This window comes from Nerophis ophidion, linkage group LG02 (assembly GCF_033978795.1).
Source record: "Nerophis ophidion isolate RoL-2023_Sa linkage group LG02, RoL_Noph_v1.0, whole genome shotgun sequence".
NCBI classification, from domain to species: Eukaryota; Metazoa; Chordata; class Actinopteri; order Syngnathiformes; family Syngnathidae; genus Nerophis; species Nerophis ophidion.
In genome coordinates this window covers 85,113,201-85,125,450 of record NC_084612.1, presented here as the reverse complement: position 1 = coordinate 85,125,450, position 12,250 = coordinate 85,113,201, and the positions used below count along the sequence as shown (strand labels likewise).

General features: G+C 40.0%; 1 long non-coding RNA gene across 1 annotated transcript; it reads right to left on the bottom strand.

The window, feature by feature from the left end:
* Window positions 1-684: 684 nt before the first annotated feature.
* LOC133535357 (uncharacterized) lies at window positions 685-10,650 on the bottom strand. Its single transcript, XR_009802212.1, has 2 exons — window positions 10,597-10,650; window positions 685-777 (listed from the first exon to the last, which is right to left on the bottom strand). It is a non-coding gene; the product is annotated as an uncharacterized LOC133535357 (long non-coding RNA).
* Between the last annotated feature and the right edge of the window lie 1,600 nt (window positions 10,651-12,250).

Below are 12,250 nucleotides of genomic sequence, written 5' to 3'. Positions count from 1 at the left end.
GCTTGTAAGTACTCTGTGTGTCTGCTTGTAAGTACTCTGTGTGTGTCTGCTTGTAAGTACTCTGTGTGTGTCTGCTTGTAAGTACTCTGTGTGTCTGCTTGTAAGTACTCTGTGTGTCTGCTTGTAAGTACTCTGTGTGTGTCTGCTTGTAAGTACTCTGTGTGTGTGTGCTTGTAAGTACTCTGTGTGTCTGCTTGTAAGTACTCTGTGTGTGTCTGCTTGTAAGTACTCTGTGTGTCTGCTTGTAAGTACTCTGTGTGTCTGCGCTGCCGAACTAGTAAAAGCAGCAATGTCCTGATGTAACAACATACTGTCATGCCCCTTAAAAAGAAGAAATAGAAAAAAAGGACAAAGTATAGTACTGTTTTTGATTGATTAGTACTGCGATACTATAGTAGGACCGGTACAACCTTAGTCTCTAACAAAAATGGATTAATGTCCCAGGCCTGCAGTAGAAGAGGAAAGCTGCAGCATGTTGGAGATGCTAAACGAGGTCGACAAGGCTTAAATGCTTCACTCTCTCTCTGGCCAACACACTACCGCCCGCTGCGGGGTGTGTGTGTGTGTGTGTGTGTGTGTGTGTGTGTGTGTGTGTGTGTGTGTGTGTGTGTGTGTGTGTGTGTGTGTGTGTGTGTGTGCTATGAACTAGAATGTTGGAGCATAATCCAAGCGCCCCTCTCCTACCTCCCAGCATCCCCTGCTGCTGCAGAGGGGTGGTCTCCTTCTCCTTCTCCTTCTTCTCCTCCGTCTCCTCCTTTGCGGTTTTGTCTTTTCTTCCTGGAGACAGAAGAAGATTAGTGAAGCAGTTCTTCTGACGTCTCTATCGGCCTCACCTCCTCTCTGAAAAAACACCTTGAAAAGGGATTACTGTATGTACTACAAACCCCGTTTCCATATGAGTTGGGAAATGGTGTTAGATGTAAATATAAACAGAATACAATGATTTGCAAATCCTTTTCAACACATATTCAGTTGAATATGCTACAAAGACAACATATTTGATGTTCAAACTCATAAACATATATTTTTTGTGCAAATAATCATTAGCTTTAGAATTTGATGCCAGCAACACGTGACAAAGAAGTTGGGAAAGGTGGCAATAAATACGGATAAAGTTGAGGAATGCTCATCAAACACTTATTTGGAACATCCCACAGGTGTGCAGGCTAATTGGGAACAGGTGGGTGCCATGATTGGCTATAAAAACAGCTTCCATGAAATGCTAAGTAATTCACAAACAAGGATGGGGTGAGGGTCACCACTTTGTAAGCAAATTGTCAAACAGTTTTAGAACAACATTTCTCAACGAGCTATTGCAAGGAATTTAGGGATTTTACCATCTATGGTTTGTAAAATCATCAAAAAGTTCAGAGAATCTGGAGAAATCACTGCACGTAAGCGATGATATTACGGATTTTTGATCCCTCAAGCAGTACAGCATCAAAAACCGACATCAGTGTGTAAAGGATATCACCCTATGGGCTCATGAACACTTCATACAACCACTGTCAGTAACTACAGTTGCTCGCTACATCTGTAAGTGCAAGTTAAAACTCTTCTATGCAAAGCAAAACCCATTTATCAACAACACCCTGAAACGCCACCGGCTTGGCTGGGCCCGAGCTCACCTAAGATGGACTGATGCAAAGTGGAAAAGTGTTCTGTGGTCTGACGAGTCCACATTTCAACTTATATTTGGAAACTGGACATGGTGTCCTCCAGAACAAAGAGGAAAATAACCATCCGGATTGTTGTAGGCGCAAAGTTGAAAAGGCAGCATGTGTGATGGTATGGGGGTGCATTAGTGCCCAAGGCATGGGTAACTTACACATCTGTGAAGGTACCATTAATGCTGAAAGGTACATACAGGTTTTGGAGCAACATATGTTGTCATCCAAGCAACGTTATCATGGACGCCCCTGCTTATTTCAGCAAGACAATGCCACACCACGTGTTACAACAGCGTGGCTTCGTAGTAAAAGAGTGCGGGTACTACACTGGCCTGCCTGCAGTCCAGACCTGTCTCCCACTGAAAATTTTGATGCCTAAAATACGACAACAGAGACCCCGACTGTTGAAAAACTTAAGCTGTACATAAAACAAGAATGGGAAAGAGTTCCACCTGGAAAGCTTCAACAATTAGTTTCCTCAGTTCCAAAACGTTTATTGAGTGTTGTTAAAAGAAAAGGTGATGTAACACAGTGGTGAACATGCCCTTTCCCAACTACTTTGGCACGTGTTGCAGCCATTAATTTTGTAAGTTAATTATTATTTCCAAAAAAAAATTAAGTTTATGAGTTTGAACATCAAATATGTTGTCTTTGTAGCATATTCAACTGAATATGGCTTGAAAAGGATTTGCAAATCATTGTATTCTGTTTATATTTACATCTAACACAATTTCCCAACCCATATGGAAACGGGGTTTGTAAATATAAACAGAATACAAGGATTTGCAAATCCTTTTCAACCCATATTCAGTTGAATATGCTACAAAGACAACATATTTGATGTTCAAACTCAAACTTTGTTTTTTTTGCAAATAATAATTAACATAGAATTTCATGGCTGCAACATGTGCCAAAGTAGTTGGGAAAGGGCATGTTCACCACTGTGTTACATCACCTTTTCTTTTAACAACACTCAATAAACGTTTGGGAACTGAGGAAACTAATTGTTGAAGCTTTGAAAGTGGAATTCTTTCCCATTCTTGTTTTTTGTAGAGCTTCAGTCCTTCAACAGTCCGGGGTCTCCGCTGTCCTATTTTACGCTTCATAATGCACCACACATTTTCCATGGGAGACAGGTCTGGACTGCAGGCGGGCCAGGAAAGTACCTGCACTCTTTTACTACGAAGCCACGCTGTTATAACACGTGGCTTGGCATTGTCTTTCTGAAATAAGCAGGGGCGTCCATGATAACGTTGCTTGGATGACAACATATGTTGTTCCAAAACCTGTATGTACCTTTCAGCATTAATGGTGCCTTCACAGATGTGTAAGTTACCCATGCCTTGGGCACTAATGCACCCCCATACCATCACACATGCTGGCTTTTACACTTTGCGTCTAGAAGAGTCTGGTTGGTTATTTTCCTCTTTGTTCTGGAGGACACCACGTCCAGTTTCCAAATACAAGTTGAAATGTGGACTCGTCAGACCACAGAACACCTTTCCATTTTGCATCAGTCCATCTTAGATGAGTTTGGGCCCAGCCAAGCCGGTGGCGTTTCTGGATGTTGTTGATAAATGGGTTTGGCTTTGCATAGTAGAGTTTTAAACTTGCACTTACAGATGTAGCGACCAACTGTAGTTACTGACAGTGGTTTTATGAATCAATCAATCAATGTTTATTTATATAGCCCCAAATCACAAATGTCTCAAAGGACTGCACAAATCATTACGACTACAACATCCTCGGAAGAACCCACAAAAGGGCAAGGAAAACTCACACCCAGTGGGCAGGGAGAATTCACATCCAGTGGGACGCCAGTGACAATGCTGACTATGAGAAACCTTGGAAAGGACCTCAGATGTGGGCAACCCCCCCCCCCCCTCTAGGGGACCGAAAGCAATGAATGTCGAGCGGGTCTAACATGATACTGTGAAAGGTCAATCCATAGTGGCTCCAACACAGCCGCGAGAGTTCAGTTCAAGCGGATCCAAGACAGCAGCGAGAGTCCCGTCCACAGGAAACCATCTCAAGTGGAGGCGGATCAGCAGCGTAGAGATGTCCCCAACCGATACAGGCGAGCGGTCCATCCTGGGTCCCGACGAGCGGTCCATCCTGGGTCTTGACTATGGACAGCCAGTACTTCATCCATGAAGTGTTCCTGAGCCCATGTGGTGATATCCTTTACACACTGATGTTGGTTTTTAATGCAGTACCGCCTGAGGGATCAAAGGTCCGTAATATCATCGCTTACGTGCAGTGATTTCTCCAGATTCTCTGAACCTTTTGAGGATTTTACAGACCGTAGATGGTAAAATCCCTAAATTCCTTGCAATAGCTGGTTGAGAAATGTTGTTCTAAAACTGTTCGACAATTTGCTTACAAAGTGGTGACCCTCACCCCATCCTTGTTTGTGAATTACTTAGCATTTCATGGAAGCTGCTTTTATAGCCAATCATGGCACCCACCTGTTCCCAATTAGCCTGCACACCAAATAAGTGTTTGATGAGCATTCCTCAACTTTATCCGTATTTATTGCCACCTTTCCCAACTTCTTTGTCACGTGTTGCTGGCATCAAATTCTAAAGTTAATGATTATTTGCAAAAAAATATATATATATGTTTATGAGTTTGAACATCAAATATGTTGTCTTTGTAGCATATTCAACTGAATATGGCTTGAAAAGGATTTGCAAATCATTCTCTCCCTGACCCCCTGAGGACACCAAAGACTGTGGATGCTTTTAAAAAAAAGGCTTAAAACCCCTTTCTAACTATTAGGTTGTTGTAGTTTTTATTTGTATTTTTTTAATTATCTTTTTTTAAAACATTTTTGTATACACTGTAGCACTTTGAGGTTGTTTACTTAATGTAAAGTGTTGTTTATAAATAAAATCTATGATTATTATTATTATTACTTGCTATATAAATGATAGGACAACTGTTTCAAAACAAGCTACAAAGTTGACTGTTGACATATTTCTAGTTTTGTCAAAACGATACTTTAATCCACTTCTTCATTTACTGTTGATACTTTTTGATACTGCTGTTGTTGATACTGAGTTTGGGGCGATACTACACAGGTGGGTATTGATATTGATCCAATACCAATGTTACGTCATTGAATGGTTCAATTTTGATCACAAATATAATCAAACAAAACCACAATATCAAATAAATATTTAAATATGTTCTTGTTCCCTTTTATTAAAACATTTGGAACAAAATAACTAAAGATGAGCAAAAAGTATCGCATTTTATTATCGCCCATCCGTCTAGTATCTGTCATGTTAACTGCAACTCACTTAGTCAAAATCCCGAGAAGTTTTTTTTAAAGTACGACCCATTTTTTCTTGAGACTTTTACGTGAATTATTTAAAATTTTAATGATGGAACCCGAGGGCCAATTTTGACATTTGGGGTTTGGGGCCTCCTAATATTTACAATTTTTCACATGCTTGCAAAAAATGGTGAGTTCTGGTGCGAGTTAAAATCCTCCAAAATTGTGTAAAATTGTGAGAACAACAACTGGAACAGGGCCCTACATTTACATTTTATGCAAGTCAGCAGTTTTCTAGTCTTGCTGTGCCCACAGACCCAGTGAAGGTGGTCTTTGTGAGGCCAAGATCCACAGCAAGGCACTGTCAGCAGGGGGTCTCCAAGCTGTCAAGGATGACCTGCAGGGGCCATCCTCCCACGGGACCAGCCCGCAGGTCACATGACCGCCCTCTGTCTCAATGGGGGAGGAAAAAACTGGACGGGTCTTCACGCTGGCGGTGGGCTCGGAAAGAAAGAACTTTCTACGGGATCGGGCCAAGAGATGAAGATCCGTTAAGGAGGTTTTGGAAGAGCGTACCCCCCACCCCCCACACCCCCCTTGACGCGGACCTCAGCTCCCGGCGATGACCTGGGCTCGTTATTTAGGGCGGCTGAAAGAAGCCGGTGTCAGGAGACGGTCGCCATGACGGCAGGCGAGAGAAAAGATCAAGCGCAGCCTTTTCACGGGACTTCCAAAAGAAGATCAGGAGCGCCAGGACTGGACTCTGCGGTCCTCTCTGGCAATTAAGACTCAGCTGATGGAGAGAAAGAACTGAATGGAGACGGGGTCAAGGCCCTCTCTGGGACTCAAACAACAGCGCGGCGTTCTCCTTTGAGATGTCCTCCTTTCACATGTCACACATCTCCAGCGGCTTCTGAGGACCATGTCTCTGAGCAAGACCACAACGCCGTCTAAGGACCACATCTCTGAACAAGACCACAGTGCTGTCTGATGACCAGGTCTCTGAGCAGGACCACAACCCATGTCTCTGAGCAAGACCACAACACTGTCTGAGGACCAGGTCTCTGAGCAAGACCACAACGCCGTCTGATGACCACGTCTCTGAGCAAGACCATAACCCACGTCTCTGAGCAAGACCACAACATTGTCTGATGACCACGTCTCTGCGAAAGACCACAACATTGTCTGATGACCACGTCTCTGAGCAAGACCATAACGCTGTCTGAGGACCACGTCTCTGAGCAAGACCACAACATTGTCTGATGACCACGTCTCTGCGAAAGACCACAACACTGTCTGATGACCACGTCTCTGACCAAGACCACAACGCTGTCTGAGGACCACGTCTCTGAACAAGACCACAACGCCGTCTGAGGACCACGTCTCTGAGCAAGACCACAACGCTGTCTGATGACCACGTCTCTGAGCAAGACCACAACGCCGTCTGATGACCACGTCTCTGAGCAAGACCATAACCCACGTCTCTGAGCAAGACCACAACATTGTCTGATGACCACGTCTCTGAGCAAGACCACAACGCTGTCTGATGACCACGTCTCTGAGCAAGACCACAACGCTGTCTGAGGACCACGTCTCTGAGCAAGACCACAACATTGTCTGATGACCACGTCTCTGCGAAAGACCACAACACTGTCTGATGACCACGTCTCTGAGCAAGACCACAACGCTGTCTGAGGACCACGTCTCTGAACAAGACCACAACGCCGTCTGAGGACCACATCTCTGAGCAAGACCACAATGTCATCTGATGAATACGTCTCTGAGCAAGACCACAACGCCGTCTGATGACCACGTCTCTGAGCAAGACCATAACCCACGTCTCTGAGCAAGACCACAACATTGTCTGATGACCACGTCTCTGAGCAAGACCACAACGCTGTCTGATGACCACGTCTCTGAGCAAGACCACAATGCTGTCTGATGACCAGGTCTCTGAGCAAGACCACAATGCCATCTGAGAACCACGTCTCTGAACAAGACCACAAAGCCGTCTGATGACCGCGTCTCTGAGCAAGACCACAATGCCATCTGAGAACCAGGTCTCTGAGCAAGACCACAATGCCATCTGAGAACCACGTCTCTGAGCAAGACCACTGAACTTCCGGACCTTTCTTCCATGTGTCCATTAATATTCATACTTTTAGGTCACCTCATCTACACACTAGGGACTGAAGTACCAGGACAAGGAGTGGATGATACTGAACGGTTTGCTAACGATCCACGATACCAAGTGATAAAGGGTCAGTAGTACACAGACCTGCAACGATTAATCGGTTCAATAACTTTGGATTTATATTCTGTTGTTCGATTATTCGTCTAACGAGTGTGATTTATACAACTGACAACATCTGGAGGGTATAAAAGAAGGTCAAACAAGCTGAGTAAAAGTGAAAAGGTAAACAAAAATTAAATAGAAATGTAAAAGAAGATAACATTAATGAAATAGAGGATAACATAATTTCAATAAAAGGTAAATAGAAAGTCAAACAAAGGGAAAACAAGGTAAAAGAAGGCAAATACAAAGCAAATAAAAGTAAAAGAAGGTAAACTATAAAGGTGAATATAAAGTGAAAGACCATAAAAGGTAAAATAGGGTAAACATAAGGTATATTTAAGGTAAATGGAAGGCAAAAGAAGCTCAATTAAAATTAAAAAGGTAAACATAAATTGAAAGAAGGTAAATATAAAAGGTAAAAGAAGGTAAGTAAAATATAAAAAGGAAAAAAAAGGTATATAGAAAGTAACAGAAGGTACATAAAACAACAAAGGTAAATAGAAAGTGAAAGAAGGTCAAATTTAACAGAAAGTAAATAGGTAAGATAAGGTAAATTTTCGGTAAAAGAAGATACATAAAAAGGCAAAAAAAAAGTAAACAAAGGCAAAATAAGTTAAATAAAAGATCGGATAATTTCAATAAAAAGTTAAAAAGGAGTTCAAACAAAGGGAAAACAAGGTGAAAGTAGACACAGAAGGTAGATAAAATTATAGGAAGGTAAACAAAAAAGGTAAAGATAAATAAACAGTAAAATGCTAAATAAGGTACATAGAAAGTAAATATAAGGAAAGCAAAAGAAGCTACATAAAAGTGAAAAGGTAAACAGAAATTAAGAGGAGGTGAGTGAAAGGTAAAATCAGGTAAATAGATAAAGTAAAGTGCTAGATTTAAAAAAAAAAAAAAGTAAAAACAAGTAAAAGAGTATATAGAAGGTAAAAGGTCAATAAAAAGTAAAAGAAGGTAAAAGAAGGTAAATAGTTCAAATAAGGCGAATAGAAAATAATGAAGGTTATGGCAAGCAGAACAAAAATACTTGAATTTTCTCTAAAATACAAAATGAAGTTTCTTTCGTCTGATTACTCTGATAATCAAACAAATAATCAATAGATGACTTGATTATGCAAATAATTGATAAGCTGCAGCACCAATGACTGATACTAATGAGATGTATCGGACCTTGTAAGATCCTGACATGATGCATAGGGTGATATCATTGGCGATACATGTGTAATAAGATCCTGACATGATGTATAAGGTGATATCATTGGTGATACATGCGTAATAAGATCCTGACATGATGTATAAGGTGATATCATTGGCGATACATGCGTAATAAGATCCTGACATGATGTATAAGGTGATATCATTGGCGATACATGCGTAATAAGATCCTGACATGATGTATAAGGTGATATCATTGGCGATACATGTGTAATAAGATCCTGACATGATGTACAAGGTGATATCATTGGCGATACATGCGTAATAAGATCCTGACATGATGTAGAAGGTGATATCATTGGCGATACATGCGTAATAAGATCCTGACATGATGTAGGTGATATCATTGGCGATACATGCGTAATAAGATCCTGACATGATGTATAAGGTGATATCATTGTCGATACATGCGTAATAGGATCCTGACATGATGTATAAGGTGATATCACTGGCGATACATGCGTAATAAGATCCTGACATGATGTATAAGGTGATATCACTGGCCATACATGCGTAATAAGATCCTGACATGATGTATAAGGTGATATCACTGGCGATACATGCGTAATAAGATCCTGACATGATGTATAAGGTGATATCATTGTCGATACATGCGTAATAAGATCCTGACATGATGTATAAGGTGATATCATTGGCGATACATGCGTAATAAGATCCTGACATGATGTATAAGCTGATATCATTGGCGATACATGTGTAATAAGATCCTGACATGATGTATAAGGTGATATCATTGGCGATACATGCGTAATAAGATCCCAACATGATGTAAAAGGTGATATCATTGGCGATACATGCGCAATAAGATCCCGACATGATGTATACGGTGATATCATTGTCGATACATGCGTAATAAGATCCTGACATGATGTATAAGGTGATATCATTGGCGATACACGCGTAATAAGATCCTGACATGATGTATAAGGTGATATCATTGTCGATACATGCGTAATAAGATCCTGACATGATGTATAAGGTGATATCATTGGCAATACATGCGTAATAAGATCCTGACATGATGTATAAGGTGATATCATTGGCGATACATGCGTAATAAGATCCTGACATGATGTATAAGGTGATATCATTGGCGATACATGTGTAATAAGATTTTGACATGATGTATAAGGTGATATCATTGGCGATACATGCGTAATAGGATCCTGACATGATGTATAAGGTGATATCATTGGCGATACATGTGTAATAAGATCCTGACATGATGTATAAGGTGATATCATTGGCGATACATGTGTAATAAGATTTTGACATGATGTATAAGGTGATATCATTGGCGATACATGCGTAATACGATCCTGACATGATGTATAAGGTGATATCACTGGCGATACATGCGTAATAAGATCCTGACATGATGTATAAGGTGATATCATTGGCGATACATGCGTAATAGGATCCTGACATGATGTATAAGGTGATATCACTGGCGATACATGCGTAATAAGATCCTGACATGATGTATAAGGTGATATCATTGGCGATACATGCGTAATAAGATCCTGACATGATGTATAAGGTGATATCATTGGCGATACATGTGTAATAAGATCCTGACATGATGTATAAGGTGATATCATTGGCGATACATGCGTAATAAGATCCTGACATGATGTATAAGGTGATATCATTGTCGATACATGCGTAATAAGATCCTGACATGATGTATAAGGTGATATCATTGTCGATACATGCGTAATCAGGATACAACCCAGCGGGGGTTGTCACGTGACGCCGGGAAACACACTTTATCAGTATCATGCTTCTAAAATCCGTGCACTTAGAAACTACTCATGTAACCAATCGGCGCGGGACGTCGTGGCTTCGAACCAAATCGCCAATAAATCGATGACGTTTGACGCTAAACGTAATAATGAATGCTGACGTCATCGACGACTCACCTATATGTCACTTCCGGGTTAGCATGTTAGCAGTTATTCATTCAACAGCATCTTTTCAGAATATGTTACTCATGAGTCATGACGTCCTCCTAGAGTGAACTCGACTGTCGCCTTGATTGACGTCCATGTTATTATTCAACTCACCAACAAAAGACTACAATTTGTTATGTTCGCCGTGTTTCATACCTTCCTCAGATCTTTTCCGGGTTCACCTTCCCGCGCCCACTGCTGACCAATGGAGGAGGAGAGTGAGGTCACGTGTGCTCGCTGCGTCGCATTCACGTACACTCGGAATTTAGTCAGCTGACACTTCCACTCGCTCAAAGCAAACAGCGAGCGTGAACGCGCCGATCAGAACTTGATTGGAAATGAATCTTGTTGACTCTTGTTTACACACACAAACAATTCTAATCTGAAATATAAAATATATTTCGTTTTTAATTGTGAAAATGAAGTGTTTGTACATGCGGGTGAACAACAACAATGGTTGTATTGTTTTTATTACAAAATCACAGCTCTTCATCAAAGTGTGCAGCCAACATTGCTCAGATGTCACACAATAATATTCATCTCATATAAAAAAAGAAAGGACAGTTTGGGACACAATCTAAAATACTATTTAAAAATTAAAAATAAAAATAAACCATACGAATTTATTTTCACACAATAATTTTTTTTTTTTCCTCTTAAAAAGCAGGATTGAGTGTAAAAATTATGAAATATTATTTGTAAAATTAAACATTTATTTTCACACCATTATGACTTTTTTCCTCTTCAAAATCAGCCTTAAGTCTAAAAAAATCAGAATTATTTTTTGTAAAATTACAACTTTATTCTCATACAATTACCTTTTTTCCTCTTAAAAAGCAGTCTTGAGTCTAAAAATTCTGAATATTTTTTCAAAAATTACACAATTATTTTCACACCATCATGACTTTTTTTCCACTTAAAAATCAGCCTTAAGTCTAACAAAATCTGAATATTTTTTTTCTAAAACTAAAACTTTATTCTCATACAATAACATTTTTTTTCCTCTTAAAAAGCAGCTTTGAGTCTAAAAATTCGGAATAATGTTTTTGTAAAATTACAACTTTATTTTCATACAATTACTTTTCTTCCTCTTAAAAAACAGTCTTGAGTCTAAAAATTCTGAATTATTTTTACACCATCATGATTTTTTTTCCCCTTAAAAATCAGCCTTAAATCATAAAAGTCTATTTTTATTTTTATTTTTGGTAAAATTACAACGATATTCTCATGGAAAAAAGCAGACTTTGGTCCAATTTGTCTGAATTCATCTTTTGTAAAATGACAACTTTATTCTCATTATCATGACTTTCTCCTTCTAAAAAGCAGCCTTTATTATTCTGAATTAATTCCTGTTAAAATAATAACTTATTTCTAATTGAAAAAGCAGCATTTGGTCAAATTACAACATTGTTATAAAATTGTGTATTTTTCTCGGAAAATGGCAGCTTTTGACAAATTGCTTCTTCACTAATTATCTTATCTTGTGGTAAGAAAGTAGACTAAAACCCACACACACAAACACACACACACACACACTCAAGGTCACCTGGAGGTCAGGTGTGTGTCAATCAAAGCTGTGGCGTGACGTTGGCCTCGGGCTTTTGTGGATCTCAAAGCTTTGATGTGGTCGCCATCAACGCCGTCATGGCCGCCTGCAGGCATCGCTCAGATCAGAAGCCCCGAAAGGATGCCAGGACGCCAAAGTCCTGCTTATTAGTGCCAGAACTCGATTGAGTCAAGTGTGGAAACAAAACAATAAAAAAGTCCTGCTTATTAGTGCCAGAACTCGATAGAGTCAAGTGTGGAAACA